We start from the raw sequence: 13,165 nt of genomic DNA on the forward strand, positions 1-13,165 counted from the left end.
AAGCTTCACTGCCTCCTCTCATAGATCATATCAGAAAAAACCTCTCCCATTCCTGCCAATTTTCTGCTTCAGTACATGTGCTGCTCAAAACTATGCGTGTGTGTGTATGTGCGCGTGTGTCTGCCATAACTACTGTTGTGCAGTACTGTCAGTCTGTCTGTCCACCACTCTGGTACTGAACTAACTACTCAGTGGGTTTGCATGGAACATGGTAGAGACATTCCTGGCCCCTAACTTTTACTCTCCAGCCACCACCAGCACTGAACTATGATTTCCTTTAACATATCTAAAAGAAAACTTCATATTAAACAACTGTGCAATATGCCTCTATTCAGTACTGTACACACTCCAGCATTCTTTTAATTATATATATATGTATATATACACATATATGTATATTCATTTGAATCTTTTCATTCATTAAAAAAAAAAAAAAAAAAAAAAAAAGATTCATCTTTGTGACTGTGGGTGTATATTTCCTGCCAGACAGAGTTACAAGCAAACACAGGGTTTGTCGCTGTGATCAATACAGTGACTATTTCAGAGTTGTTGCTTCAATCAATAAGAAGCACCATAACATAGACAATTCAAAATAAAACACCCTACCTTCACCTGAACAGTAAATCACTGCAAGATACCGACTCAAGCTAAAATGCATATTACACTTTCAAGAATATACTTTAAAGGAGTTCAAGAATATGACATCCTTAAATGTTGTCTTCGCAGACAGCAGTCAATGTGGAAACATGTACAAGACTGGATCAAAATGTCATGTGCATGAAGCAGAAGGAGGCAATAATCTTCATGAGTAAGTAGTCCAAGTTATGTCACTTGATCAAAATCATCACCTGAGTTACATACATTTTTGTGACCAGATAGACCTGCACATTTGCAATGACAACATGCAGCTGAAACTTGTGCAGAAAGCACAGATTAAAGTTTGTGTCAAATTATGGGGAAACAGAAAAAAGTTGCAGGGAGCCAAAAATGGAAGTAGGGTTAGTGGGGAGCAATGATTAGGGTGTTTAGGGAGAGAAACTCCATACAGGAAGTTTGTGCCGAATGTTTTCCCTCAGATACCTCAGAACATCACAACGTCACAGTACAACTGTGTTGACGGTCTGACCCATTGGAATGAATTCACGATGCACAACATTGCAAATGTAAAACAAAAACACCTGGTTGTGCTCGTGATCGAACACATATTCTTCAGGCTTGTACAAAGACATTCTGCCCCTCTTGAAACACTCTCCTAATGGCCTCGTTGTCGTAGGCTTTGAGAAGCATTTCAAAGGTCAAAGGAGACACATAGACTGTATATAAAAGTGGACGTAGCTTCCGGGTTCTGAAAAACGAGGCCAATGCAGAAGTGCCTTAAGCCGCGATACTACCAACAGCAGCTGGTTGTCTCCAAAAAGCCTCCAGCTCTATACACTCCCTCACACAGTCTCATCAAATTTTAAGTTAATACATTTTTATGTTTTTTTTTTTTTTTTTCCATTTTGCTCACTAAATTCACTCCTTATTACTATTCAAGCGATCCGTCTGAACACAATTCTGTCAATAATTAGAAAATAAACCTTAAAAAGCCATGTTTTGGGGGTGTGTCTATTTGATTGACGTGCCTGTGGTGCAGTCAGGTTATGGCTATCAGTGGGCGGGACGTAGTATCCTCGAGTTCCCAATCAGATTAAGTCAGATTCACCACTCGCTGCCCTGCTCCGGCTCGTCCAAATATGGACACTTCCGTCTCCAAACCGCTCTGAACTAGCATGGATGGAGCTGGCTCATATCCGAACTCCAGGCTTCATAACGGCCGTTCACAAAACAATGGGCGACGTCAATGCTGATTGCCATTTGGTTTGACACAAAATTTGATTTGCGCTCTCTGCTCAAGTCCATGGTGCAATCACATCTGCGCACGCACGTATGTCTACTTAGTGGTCACAAAAACGCATGCAACTAAGGTGCTGATGTTGACCAAGTGATGTTACTTGGACCACTTACTCACAAAGGTTATAGCTTCCCCCTACACATGGTGTCACGCAACGTTTGTTTACAACAGGAACGGTCTATGAACTTTGTGATCGACCCTTTGCAAAGCCTTCTTATCTCTATGACACAGCGTTTGTGTGTACAACATAACCTGGCATGGATAATACATTTCCCCCCCGAGTTCTCTTGTTTTGCAAGTAGGAATTAATATTGAAAAAATTACAATAAATTGACAGGGATAAAGCTAAAAGAAAAAAAGTCACAAAGAAACCTAATCTGTTTGCCAGTCCTCATCTTGCCTTGTTTCTGGGTAACACTAACCAGTTACCACACACACACACACACACACACACACACACACACACACACACACACACACACACACACACACACACACACACACACACACACACACACACACACACACACACCTAAATGCTATCTCTCTAATAATACAATCAGGGCCTTGCTCATGCACGTGTTCCCTCATACATTATAAATCAACATCACATACAAGATAGCACAACACGGACCAAAACATTCAAGCAATAGATCACAATCTCCTCTTTATGAACTGAAAAGATGTGAGCATTGAAGTGATTATGCATTGCAGTATGTGTGAGAGTTAAAGTGTCACTATTGGTCAGGACCAAATTTAAATGACAGATATGTGAGAACACCTTGTGTTATATTTGATATTGATGAAAAGGAGAAGCAAAACCAGATCTTAAAATTCTGTCATTCTTTTAAATCATTGTGATCCTCCAAACAAAGTCAAAGCTGACAACTTCATGTTTGACAGGTTTGTGCAGATGTTAGTGTTATATGATGGTTATATAAGTCATATTTCCTACTGTAGTTCAAACAGATAAACCAGCGAAATCACAGCAACACAGCCTTAAATTCTCCAGCTGAACACCCAGATATTGATCCAGCCCTGGTTATGACAGCCATAATACCTTACATTTTTTGCTTTGGGGCATCTAAGGCTTGCCTGATCTTGCAATGGTAAGATATTTCCCCTTGATGTCACAGAATAAATGTAAACAGTGTGTACTGTTATAGGTTTGGCCAAATTATTTTTCACTGTATATTAAAACTGTATTTTGACAGCATACAATTTTCAAAGTACAAGAGCTAGGCCTTCATTTTGGTAGGTGAATTTTAGATCCAACTTCCAACACAATTACTTTCCAAGTGTTGGCACTGAAAAATATTATCATTTCAGTAACAAAGGCTGACGTGTAATAATACATGGGATTTCATTATAGAGACATGCTATCGTAGGTCTATATGGCAATGATATAATTAGAGATGCCTCTGAGCTTGATCTCACATGTTGAATTATAACTGCTGTTACCTATAATAAGTATTGCTCCCTTGAAATGCAAATTGTATGTCTGAACATAAAGGTTAACTGTACCACTGAGTGCAGACATGATTAGTTCATGTTTCTGGTGTTTTAATCAACCAATTGTACTCAAAGTGACAGTTATGTTTTCAGTCAAGTCTTTAGTATGCCGCTCAGGTGGTTTGTGGAAAGGTTAAATCATTGTGAATGAAAACATGCTCCTGATTCAGAACAAAGCTTGTGGGCTTAATCCAGAGAAATCATGTAAACACTTAGTGAAATAGGCATACAAAGCAAAGCATGAAATCAACTCCATGAACTACAGGGGTTAGTATTCAAGTGGCTTTCCCAATTTTCCTGAATACATCACAACCCATTTCAGTATTTTCTGTGACCTTTTTTTTTACTCAAGTATTTCATTCATATTTGACATGAGACATGGACTTTGACATTTTTGTTCAAAGTTTTTGTAAGAAAAGATAGTGAAGGGACAAAAGGTTGTTGACATAGAGAAACGACTGAGACAAAGAGAGTGGAGGTGAGAGGGGGTTGTAAACATTGGGTAAACAGTTGCCGGGTGTGAATGGGAAAGCATTGACAAGCTCCAATGGTTACATTAGTGACCCCGAGAGAGAGTGACTGCATGCTTCCATTGGAGATACACACAACCAGCAAAACATACATTTCTGTTCGGCTACTTTCCCTTTGCAGAAAAATACATTTTTGTGCTGCTCACTAAATCTCAATCAATACAGTTTCCCCTGTAGAAATGTGATTCACCTCTGATATTTTTTTTGCCACGTCAATATCTGGTGGCATTTCCTGGCACTAAACTGTTTACTGTTTTTACTGGATGTGTGTACATCTGTGTGTGTCTCCTACATTTGTGTCGGGCATAGCGGCAGGATAGCAATTAACATAATCACAAATGCTGAGTAGACAGGAAGGAGACGCTGACACAGTGTTCAACTTCTGCACAGCGTGACTTATTATCTGTTCATTTTGTCAGGGAAGCTGCTGCTGGGGCTGCTGGTGAGAATGGAGCTGCAGAGAGAGGCTGAAATGGAGATGGGGGGGGGGGGGGGTAGACAGGAAGGAAGGGTAAGAAAGGACCGCTCACACACAAAAAAAGGTACCCCCATTAAAATAATTGGGGAGAAAGGGGATTGGATGAAAAAATACAACCAAATGTGTTACACAAGTATGTGCAGAGAGAAAGAACAACACAGAAACATCATGTCTTAGCAGAGGGCAGTAGGAGGGGTGAGGAAGAGACATGAAGACAAATTGCTGCACAGCCCAGAAACCTATGGGGAAAATAGAAAAACAGAGCAAGTATCAATATATCTTTTCTTTCTTTGTTTGTTTCAAACTCATACTTTATACAACAGGCTCCAAAAGTCCACCAGGGTGAAAGGTTTGTCTACAAAACCTTGTCTCCTAAAAATAATAAGTAACTATATTACATTTAGGACCTATCGAGAGGGCAGTATGATGTCCACCTTGTGAATGGTTTGGGAATCTCTTGTGTGGTTATACAAAATAAAAAAAAAAAAAAAAAAAAAATTAAGGAACTCTTTTGTTGAGAAAATATAAATTCAAAATGTTCATAGTAAAAACAACAAAAACAAAAAAAACAAGACAAACAAACAAAAAAGAGCAAAGTTGGTTTGGGTAGCATGGTACGTTTTGCCAAGTATTTTTCATACAAAAATGTTCAAATGCAATACAGGGTTTGTAAAAGAACACGGCTAGGTCAAAACTGGACAGCCCGTTTTAATACCAAAAGTGTCAAACAATCCTGTTTTGTCACAGCTGTTGGCATAAGAGAGATACGCACAAGGTGCCCTTTAGCATCTAAGACATATGCACAAGGTACCTGATGTGTTATGCACTGTGACGAGGTGCTTTAAAAGAAGGTCGCGTGATGAAATACAAAGAAAGATAAAGTTCACTTAGGGAGGAGGTTGGGGTGGTCTGATAGAACAAACCCAGGACCTAAACTGGTGTTAGGGTCCACGAAAAAACAAAAGTCAGCAGTGATTTCTTTAAGTTACCCAAACCATGATCTGTTATTAACCGCAATCATGTGGTTTGTGGTGTCCAAACGTCAGGCATCATTCCATCCTGGGAATTAAAAAGCATTGGGTCGGACCGTGTACGGTGGCTTTGCATTTCATTAAGCTGGGAGAAGCAACAGCAGGAATGTGGTCAATGTGCCTGATGGTAGAGGTGAAGAGGGAGCTGAGCTGTAACGCAAAGCTCCCTTTGTACTGGTCGATTTGGATCCCTACCGTCACTTGTGGTCATGAACTCTGGGTAATGACCAAGACAATTAAAATCACAAGGCGGTTCGAGATCCCCCAGGATGAGTGGGAGGAATTTACAGATAACAGGGATGTCTGACATATCCCACGTTTCAAATCGGACGCTTCACCATTGACCATAGTTTCACCATTTGTCGGCCGAATGCCTCAGGCACTTAGCCAGTGACAGACGTTGGCATTTGTAGGACATGTATGTATTTTTCCAAACTTTGGAAAGCTTGCAGGGCTACATAAATAAGTTAACTTAGTTTATAAAATCAGTAAACCAAGTACTTTTTTTTAATAAATGCTTTGACAAAACTAACTAGATCTTTTTAGATCTTATTTAATAAGGTCTTATTAGGTTGTTGTAGTGGATTTACATGTATGGTCTGAATAACGATTGAATTTTAGACTTTTGAACTTAAATCCAAATACAACAGTATGTACAATAATGTGAACTAGACATTATTTTTGCTACTGATTTTGCTGATGGTGATTCTTCCAGATTAATACGAGACTTGCCTTCACCCCCTAACATTTTCCTGGCTGGCTCTTTGCTGGTTGCAGATGACCTTCCTTCATCAGCTCAGTGCAAAATACAGTATATAAAAGCATTGACAACAGTGATCCTGAAAACACTCTATATTCCAGCGGAGAGTAATGACAGAGTGTGCAATCTATTCCATGGATTTACCCTCTCAGTGTCAGACTCTGCCTTCTTCCGTCCCTCGTTTGGTGCGTGCGTGTGTGTGTGTGTGTGTGTGTGTGTGTGTGTGTGTGTGTGTGTGTGTGTGTGTGTGTGTGTGTGTGTGTGTGTGTGTGTGTGTTTTCCCTCTCCCTATCAATAACTGTCAGTCTAAGTCTGTTGTTTTTCCATGCAGATCGGGACGAAGAAAAACTGAAGCACAGAATGACAAAAAGGATAGATGTGGGAGAAGGAGGCGATGGCGTGCACTGACTCTGAAACTTTTTAAAGGGGAACATGTGGACGAGCCTGGTTGTTCATCTGGCTAAAAAACACTGGATGTTAGGCCTTGGGGGCTTGCTTACTTGTTATTACATCTCTCATCTAAATGTTGACTCATTTCACTGTGAACTTTGTAATAAATCAGAAATCTCAACCCTCTGTTGCATGGTGTTGCCCTCAGGAACAAACCACCTTTTTGGAATTCAACCCTGACCACTTACATCTTTCAGGTTTTGAAGAAATAAAAGACATGGTGGGATCCAATAAAACGAGGTGGTGAAGCAAGTTTGACTTTGTTCTGGGGTGAGAGAAGTCCCCATTTAACATATTTAAACTGAGATAACTTTATATGAAAATATATGCATGTGTATGAGTGTGTAAAGAAGTATATTTGAGTGTTTAAACTCTTTTTTTGTTTTCATTTTTATATTAAAACAGTTTTTTTCAACCGTTGACAAAGGGCAACATTGTGCACTTGTTAGGGCAACATCATCCTAAAGCATGGAGATGTGCTGGGGTGCACAATTATAATCATAGTCAATGTCATTATTTGACTACTGGTACTCACAGGATATGAACACTGGAACTTTGTATGGGTGGAAGCATCGTGATCAGACAGTTAGGGGCGTTCCGTCTCACAGTGAAGACAATTAGTGTGCTTGACAGTTAGAAGATCAGGGGTCAGTCACTAAGTGTGTGTTTGTGTGCTTGTCAGTGGATGGCAGGTGGTAATGATACATTGGAATTTTATGCTTCACACACTTTCTCTTTTAAAAGATATTGTCTGTCTTTTGACAATGAGAGTGATAATGAGTCTGCGGATCAATATGCTGATGCCGTATCAGACTAAACATAAACACACGTTCAGACCCATTGAAACACGCATACTTGCACATATACCTGCAGACACAGGCTAATCCCTCCACACACACACACACACACACACACACACACACACACACACACACACACACACACACACACACACACACAATCACTTGGATATTAGTTTACATCAGGGGTCAGTAATTACCCCTGACTGTAAGACATTTGGCATTGTTCAATGAAGCATAGATTTACAGGCATGGTTGAGGCAGGCATTTACTAAATGTTGTATTTTTTTAAATTTTTAATTGAGTATTGTTAAGTATTAAGTTTGTTCACAGGTTAACAGATTTTATGATGGATCATTTATTAGGGACCACTGAGCTTCCAGAAAATGGGTTGAAATATTTTAGTTTTCTAAATGTAAAAATTCATGCTATAGAGGCTTAACTGCATAAGAGACCTTCATTTGATTGTACCTTAGAAGGTACAATCGTTTAAAGGATACTGCTCTGAAAAAAATACTGAAAGTATAACATGAAGGAACTCGCACCTTTAAGGCGTTGTAAAATGTCATAGCGCCCCTCAACTTACCATCTCATTCAGTGCATACCAGGTTTATCATGATTGCAGGCATTAAATGGCACATAGATTTACTTGGCAATAACGTGGAAAAATTACTTATTAAACCCCAAAGCAAAAGTAACGTTGTATTAATGTTGGCAGAGGGAAGTTTTGAAAAAAAGAATAGGCCTTAGTTTCTTAATGCTGTCACTAAACTTAGAGATGTAAATGCTATGGAATAAATTAGGAAAATGACAAACTGTCAATTATAAACCATCTAAGTCAAATAGAAAATGTTTCACAGTGAGTTTAATTTGATCCTGTTGATGTTTTTCTTTGTAAATCAAAGTTTGCACAATCCATATGTAATATAAATTCAGATTTGATCAAGTTCAAATTCGAACAATGCTCTGTAATGCGACAAAGTATTTGTTAAAGACAACGTCTAACAAGATGAAGCAAATGATCATGTCTAGTCTTAATCTAATTTCCCCTATTGAAATGCAGATATTACTGCACACACAAACATCCCTAATCACTGTTTCGAAAATAAACAACTGAGCAGAGGAATGCATATCAGGTAGAGAGGTACCAGACACACTGCATCACTCCTCATACAGACGGCTGTCTGATTTCAAGACACTGATGGAAGACAGGCTGCCGGTTTTTGTTTGCTTATCATCATTATGTGAATTGACAGGGCCCTGGCATCATTTTGTTTCCCTGCTATCTTGCTAACATGGACAGATTTTCTGAATGTTGGCAGACAAGTTTTGTTACTGTCACAGTCTGCTTGCTGTGTGCACTGGAGTTTGAATGGAGATTCATGAGTTGCTACACTCCCATAAAACAGTTCAAGAGGACTCCATGTGGCAAAAGTAATGTTAGGTTAAATACAGAAAAATGTGTGTCGTTCTGTTGTTATCTACCTGTTTACTTTTGGAGTGAAACGGAAAAAAAAAGGAAAAGTTGGTGGAGAAACTCTCACAATAAATGCTCTGTAGAATGGCAGCATTGTGTTTCTACTGTTAACAGTTTATATGCTCATCAAAATCAGTGTGTGCAGCTGGAAATGTTGCTCTTAAGCTGACAAATGTTTCTACTTTTCATTATTATTAAGTCGCTTGTGATCCTGGATAGTGACAAGAGTGTTCTGAATTGCCTTGAGTTGATGACCCAACCATATGTGCTACACTATGCAGCTAAAGCAAAAATAATTATGAGAGATTGCTGAAAGTAGAGAAAATACAGAGAGTGTACCTAGAGACCAAACACCATTTCAGCCTTTCACGCACGAGTGGGCTGCCTTGATGAGTTGGTCTGTTGGTGTATGTGGCATAAATACACCAAAGTAAACGGGAATGTACTTTGCTGAAGAAATATGTAGCTATGGAAATATATATTTTCTCATTTCTGCAAAGTGATTGCAGGTGACCTCTCTATCTCTTCTGTCTTTACTACTCTACCAGTGAATAAAGTTACTTCTCACACCTTTGACCATGTCTGCCTGACTCCTGCCATTGATATCCAAAGTGAACATCCAGCATAACCTAAAAGACTTTGAATGGTTTATAGTTTCTCATAGTTTTACAACATATATTCACTATATGCATCCTTTGCTATTACCTCCTAATAGCACTGATGATTTTGCAAGTAGAATATTTAACCTGTGTAACAGGGAGTGCTTATTGGTTGGAAACCAGTGGGGGATCAGTTTTGGACAATACTACAAAACGTTGGATGAATTTCGTCAATGAAGTGTTTTTTTTTGTTTTTTTTTTTAATGTCCAGTCCAACTATTTTAAAAAATGTCACTATATCTGTCCATTGCAACAAAGGTATGGTTATGGTTTGGAAAATATTGTGGCTATGACAAATAACTGTGATTATGGTATGGTTTTTGTTGTCATTATAAAAATGACTACGGTCATGGTCACTTTGAACAATTCCTGTGCAGACGTCATGCAGCACCTCATCTAACAACTCACAGCTCCATTAATCTTTTTATAGACTTATTTTGTAAGAATGACTTTGGTTAACACTAGCACTGGCTAAGGTTAGGGAGAGATCATGGTTAGGTTTAAGGTTAGAACGCTGATATTAGATTTGATTTGTGAGTGTTTGACTCTCCTTATAGAGTTATTTTCTAGTATTAAGAAAAGAGGCAGGCTACATCATTTATATTAGTGTGCTCCCTTTCATCAATGATTCAGTCCTCTGTCTTGACCCCTGAGGTTGTATCAGGTGAGAGTCACAATAAATAATGAGCAAGTTCAGGAGTGTGGTTAGAGCAGGAGTCGGGCGTAACGCACGCCATAGGTGGTGTGTGAATTTACTCTCCAGATGGATTGTTAAAAGACCCTGCGTACATACTTCACCACAATTAACATCAGTTCATCTGCAGTATTGTGAGCAGTGCTAATTTGTATGCTCTTTCTCTCTCGCAGACATCCTTGTTTACATTCTCTTGCTCATGATCTGGAAGAAAAATGATTTGATTGAACAAGCTTTGTCAGAGTTACACAAAAGTGAGTCTGTCCATTGCAACTTGTCCGATAAGTGACTGATTACAGCAACTACTTTCATCATTGTTGTAGAATTTGTTTACCAGCATGCCTAAATTTGATGCTTACACATTTATATCAGCTACGGTTTCATGGTGATTAGAAAAACTTTGTTTGCAAGGAACATGAGCTAATGCGTTACTGAATGGTAAATGCATGCGGGTGCACATATTTCTGTTTCAGGTACAGCTCAAGCCAAGTCAAAGGGATAACTACAAGCTTGTAGTTAATCAAGTCATTTTAAACTTTTCAAGGACTCTGCGAGGATGATGAAAATATCTGATCTGAAGAGACAAGCACTGACATTTCTGGTCAGAACCCCAAGCATCTGGCTTTACACTAGGCACTGCTTGTCAACTGGCTATTACCATATACAGTGAAGCATGGTGGTGGTAATGTCATGCTATGGTGGTGCTTCTCAACAGCAGGACCATAGTGCACACAAGCTGAGACTGGGGCGAGGGTTCACCTTTGACCTGAAGCATACAGCCAAGAAAATGCTGAAGTGGCTTTTTCCCCATATGTATAACAACACCAAAGCCCTGCCTCACTATGTACCTGTAGAATAGAGTCAACCCAAAAAAGGAATGTAGGGGTGTTGTGTTGCCATACCTTTTATTTTTCTTGTCACTGGTGTAACAATCAAAACGGTATGGATCAAGTTTTTTGGTGTGGGGGATATTAAAAGACAGTAACTTGTTGGAGCAATGGGCTTTTAGATATGAGTCCAAATATTTTCAAACAGTCAACAACTGCTGCATAACTTCAGAAAACTGATTTCTGGCACGTGATTATTCATTAAAATCCCTAGTGTGCTGCATATATATTTCTTTTTTATATTCTAAGATCCCAAAAAGAGCAAACCAAGATACAAAATTCTACACCAAATCTTCTAATCTAAAGTCTCAAACTTTAATTTTGAACTTTTTCTTTGCGTGAATGCATGCTCATTGTGCATTGCAGTGGTTTTTTGTTTGCACAATTGTCAGAAAAGCAGGCAGGATAAGGAGCTTATGACAACAGCGAGGTAAAACGGTTCACTCCAAAACTGGGCTGCTCTGAGGGTTTGCCATAAGGAATCTCATTTGTACTGCAGCAGACACTGAGGGACAGCCTTCCTCGCTCAGGCAGGGGAAAGCTGCCTACTCTGAATGGCACGGAAATGGTTGTAGTTTTAATGGACAGCACAAACCATCAGCACAAGTATTCACAGAACTGGTGTATACTTTTTTTTGGCCTATTATGCCTTTATGCTCCATCCTGCTAAGGACCATTGGGTCATAGATTTATGATATGTTACTTTTACCTTGCAGAGTTTGCACTGGACCTCGTCTCTGGTTTGATCCCTGGACCTTACTTACACAGGACCCTGCAGTAATGTGTTCTTCTTATTTTGTTGCTTAGTGGTGGTTGGAAAAAAGCCTTTAAGTGCTTTACCATCACCTTCTGGCAGTAGGAATGCATTACATTAGGCTTCGTTATTAAGACAAGATGTTAGTCGCAGAAACTAAATGATTTTCCACTTTTTAATAGCTATTCAGAAATGTAAAAATCACATTCCATCCCTACTGTAGACCTACAGAGGAAACCTGCGCAGAAAAAGTGACAGAAAAATGTCTCCTTTCAGAAATCAGGCAAGTAAAAAATGAAGTAGTTTAAAGTCAGCTTTACAATGTTCATGTAAAGATTTTCAAAACGGAATCAGACCAATGTAATATTGCTTTATTATAAAACTTACTTAATTATTGGTTCAAAGTAGGAATATATTACAGATTAATGGGCCTGTCACATGCTTGAATTTTCTAGCTTGAATTTTCTAGACTTCTACATATGGTAGGACAACATTTGCTTCACCGGTTTGGCATGGGACTGTTGTACTCATTTTCTTGCATGAAAGTTAAAATCGTAAAGGCAAGGAGATGAATTTACATCAGTGTCAGAAGGCCGCACAGACTAAGAAGAACTTGGGGCAGGTCAGTCAGTGAAAACTAAAGCAAACAGCATAAGAAGTGCTTCACTTTGAGAGCTGTCATTATTACGGAGTGGTGTTCGCACAGACAGCAAGCTAGATCCATTTACCGACCGCTTTCTTTGATCTCTCTCTTCTATTACATTGACAAGTATGGGATTGTTTTCGCTTTGCTTGTATCAGATGGAGGCAGAGACAGTTGTAGTGATGCAGGCAAATCTTTGCTCGAAAGGAGTCAGACTCAACTTGAAAGTTTCATGAGACAGTGCAGTTGCACAGAATATGCTCACTTCAAGCACCAGAGGGGTGGCCTGAGTATTCTTGTTATTCCTGTATGTGCTGTTTTGAATTTCTAATTTTACTTCCCAATGCACACACACACACACACACACACACACACACACACACACACACACACACACACACACACACACACACACACACACACACACACACACACACAATCGTGTTTCTGTCACTTCAGAGGACATTACATGGACTTACAATTATTTATTTAAAATGTACCCACACCTTAACAATAACTACAACTTGCCTAAACATAACCCTTACCATAATCTTAAAAAAAAACCTAATCTTCATACTAAAATGCAATGATTTACA

Source organism: Embiotoca jacksoni, unplaced genomic scaffold (assembly GCF_022577435.1).
Source record: "Embiotoca jacksoni isolate LCO1_2020_lvr unplaced genomic scaffold, fEmbJac1.0.p SCAF_10, whole genome shotgun sequence".
Taxonomy (NCBI): domain Eukaryota; kingdom Metazoa; phylum Chordata; class Actinopteri; family Embiotocidae; genus Embiotoca; species Embiotoca jacksoni.